Source organism: Myotis davidii, unplaced genomic scaffold (assembly GCF_000327345.1).
Source record: "Myotis davidii unplaced genomic scaffold, ASM32734v1 scaffold10, whole genome shotgun sequence".
NCBI lineage: Eukaryota > Metazoa > Chordata > Mammalia > Chiroptera > Vespertilionidae > Myotis > Myotis davidii.
Window position 1 is genome coordinate 125,101 of NW_006283544.1, and position 3,079 is coordinate 128,179.

Genomic DNA, 3,079 nt, shown 5'->3' on the forward strand with positions numbered 1-3,079 from the left:
TGAAACCAAAACACTGGTCGGATCTAGGAAGGCAGGGAGAGTTAAGGCATAGGCATAGAAATTGCTCTTCACCTCTCTCGTCAATCCATGTCTATGGTCTTTAAGATAACTTGTTATGTAAAATTATTTATTTATCTAAGATGCACCTACACTGAATTTATCTGAAAAATAAAAAAGTTGATATTAAGAACAAAATTGTAAGTGGAAGATTATAAGAGAGGGTTTCGCATGCCAGCAAAAGTTACTGGCATGCTATGTTTGGCACGCGTGCCAGGCGTTGCCCACCCCTGGCCTAGATGAAAAAGCCCACTCTCTTCTCTTCTCTCTCTGGCAAACTGGGTTCCTAGCTAACATGTCCATGCTCCCCTGTGCAAACATGGCTTCTGGCCATGTGGGAGACCACACACAGACTAATAGGCTTTAAGTCGCTTGGATACTGAACTACACCCGGCTGCAAGAAGGCACAGAAGCTGGACACTGGCCTGCTTTTCACTCTCATGGAACCCCAGCTGCACCTTTTCCAGGACTAGCTTAAGGGCTCCTGAGACAAAGAAGCTTTGCAGGTAACCCGCTTTAGGTCTTCTTCCTGCTGTTCTTTGCTACAGGGAGCTGTCTTTCTCTCAATAAACTTTGCTTCTACCGAGACCAGTTTGGCTCAGTGGATGGAGCATCGGCCTGCGGACTGACGGGTCCCGGGTTCGATTCCGGTCAAGGGCATGTACCTGGGTTGCGGCCACGTTCCCAGTGGGAGATGTGCAGGGGGCAGCTGATCGATGTTTCTCTCTCATCGATGTTTCTAACTCTCTCTATCTCTCTCCCTTCCTCTCTGTAAAAAAATCAATAAAATATATTAAAAAAAACAACTTTGCTTCTGCTAACCATTTTTGTCTGTAAATTCATTCATCAATTTTGCAAGAGAAGGAACTCAGACAGACCTGAACAATTTTGGCATCAAAATCATTGTGTTGTACACCTGAAACTAATGCAATGTTGTATGTCAATTATGCCTTAATAAAATAATAATACTGTGAAAACAAGAAATTAAAAGTCAAGCTATAGTCTGGGAGAAAATATCTATAATGCATATACCTGACAAACACTTTTCTCCAGAATATACATATTACTCTTAAAAATTCAAATACTTTCACACAGGTATACTTGACTTAGGAGCTCTCTATTTAAAGTATTAAATTCACTGTTGAGATGACTTAAAGTTTACTTTTCCTTTTGCCCTATTCACAGTGGCCTACAAGGTCACTCTGTTGTGTACAGATATTTGAATCATTAAACTTCTATCTCACCCAACCAGTGAGTCCCTGACACAGATTTACTTTCAGGAGCCCTCTTAGAGTGACTCTAGGCTGAGGTGAGAATAGTATTTCTGCTAATGAATTTCCTTCTGAGTGGCAATAGCTCTGACTGTTGATGTCTGGAGTGAAAGTTTCTAGAATTTACATGTGGCATCTACATTAAGTTAATGTCAAATGGCATTGTGATAGTTTTTATCAGACAAAAGGGCAGTGGTGTGTTTTTGAGGTCCTTTATGGACAGAGAAATATTTATTAACCATATCAATTATATTAAACTAGAGGCCTGATGCATGAAAATTTGTGCAAGAGCAGGCCTTCCTTCCCCCTGTTGCTGGCATAGGCTTCCCTCCAGCATCCAGGAACCGGACTTTCCTCCTCCAGCCACTGGCAGGCACCCGGGACCCGGGCTGGCTTCCCTCTGGCACAGCTTTGTCAGGAATGACATCTGGAATGATGCCCGGAAGACGTTCAGTCTAATTAGCATATTTCCCTTTTATTATTGTAGATAATTAGAGATACAAACAAATCAGCATCCCAGGGAAGCCTACCTGACTAAACATTTCTGTCAGCTTTCTGGTCACTGCTGATCTGAGAAAGTCATGACTTGTGAAGAAAAGAGTTGAGGGTCAGGCTGAAGACCCTGGACCCATCCTAAAACAGCCTGGAAAGCCATGTATAATGTGGCAAGGAGAAAAATGACAGAAAACAGATTAGATTGACTGTTTTAGGCAAGGACACAATGGGGATGGTGTGTAACAACGTGAAGAGGGAAACACAGGTTTTGCAAGGATATTAATACCTTTTGTCCTCCCTAGATCTCCAAATTTCAAAAAAGCAAAATCAAAACCCAAACTTGACAAACTGGAGATTAAGTACTTTGGATTGGAAAAATTCTAACTCAGATACATTGAAAAATGCGTTTCCTAAGGTTTGATCATAACTATATTTGAGAAATCTCTCCTTTTCTAAAATAACTTCAGTATTAAATATTCCAAATTATATGAAATTTGGATCAATATCTTTTTAATGTTAAATGTCACTGCCATTAAAAATAATTCTAGAATTTTCTAGTGTTGTCAGATAAAATACAGGATGTTCACTTAAATCTGAATTTCAAATAAACAACAGATAATTGTAAAAATATAAGTATGTCCCACGCTGAGAAATATTCGTACAAAACAAGAGAATTTTCATATTAGAGATGAGCAAACAGGAAAATACGTCATTGTGTGTCTGCTTAAAAGTGCAAATTCCAGCTGCTTAGGGTCATCTCCAATTCTTGTTTCCACAAACACATCCTTGCCTTGCAGTCTATTTACTATATTTCTTGTAGTACTTGGAATATACTTATCTTGAAAATTATTTACACTGGCTGGGCTATTTGAAATTTGAATTAAAATTGGTATCTTATACTTGTATTTGCTAATCTTGCAATTCTATCAAATCCGTTGAGTACAATTTCTATAAATTTGTTCTCTGGTTTACAGAAATTACATTTTTAATTTCCAAAGCCATTTACATGTTTTAATTAAGTAAAATATATGATCCAATATGATTGTTCTAATTTCTGAGGACTATTACATCATTAAAGTTTGACTTTTAACTTTGCCTGCAAGTCCCCTGACATCCTACTAATAATCCACCTTTTTCTCTCACCTAATATATGTTAACATTTTCACTCTGTCTGAGCTCTCTATTTGGTACTATCTTTGTGAAAGTGCCTAATAGCTTAAAATATTTTAATTTTTTTACATTTTCTATTTTTTTTT